Genomic DNA, 939 nt, shown 5'->3' on the forward strand with positions numbered 1-939 from the left:
TGCAACAGTAGAGACTTAAAACTATTAGGCATGTTTCGCTATTATAAAAAATCCATTTTCGGATGTCTATTTATTTGACATATTTGAGTTGAATATCCGATGTCTGTCTTAAAACGACGTGATAATTTCTTGCGGAATACTCGGGGTTGTGCGGTATATTAACATCTTGTATTTGTCAATGTCGTCCAAATAAGTCATGTAGAAGAGAGCGAGATTCTAGTCATTAAATATTGCTCCTGATAAATTCCAATTGGAATCACCAATAGATTCATTACATTCAAAATGGTTTGTAAATCTCAGTGGAGTAACTCTGCCTCCTGAAGTGCAATCTCTGTTACAATTAGGAGAAAAATTTGGACTGCCTCTAACCAATAACAATAAAGAAAAAACTATTATTAAATTTATCAAGCATATTGAGAAAAATGTATTACAATATCCAGAACATTGTCGGCCTTGGTTCAGAAATCATTTCACTCCGATCTTTAATGAATTACATCACTTGACTCCGAATAATCACGGCAAACTCCTTATGTCATGGCTTACTTCCACCAAAAAATTCATTAAAGAACATCCGGAAATACTTTTCACTCGAGCAGATAAAGGTAACGTTACTGTTGCTTTGAATATTAATGACTATGTCACTCAAATGGAAGATATGTTAACAGACAACAATACATATGAGGTTATAAAAGCAGATCCAACAAAGAAACTAACTAACGAGTTACGGCTTATGTTATCAAGGTGGAAGAAGAAAGAATTTGTTGACGATAAAACATATAGGAGGTTGTTATACAGTGATGGACTCATTCCAAAAGCTTATGGGTTGCCCAAGATACATAAACCTGGTGTTCCTCTGCGCATAATAGTTTCGTCGATCAATAGCCCTTTATATAATCTGGCCAACTATTTACATCTGATCATAAAAAATAGCATTCCACC

Source organism: Wasmannia auropunctata, unplaced genomic scaffold, assembly GCF_000956235.1.
Source record: "Wasmannia auropunctata unplaced genomic scaffold, wasmannia.A_1.0 LD336060.1, whole genome shotgun sequence".
Taxonomy (NCBI): Eukaryota; Metazoa; Arthropoda; class Insecta; order Hymenoptera; family Formicidae; genus Wasmannia; species Wasmannia auropunctata.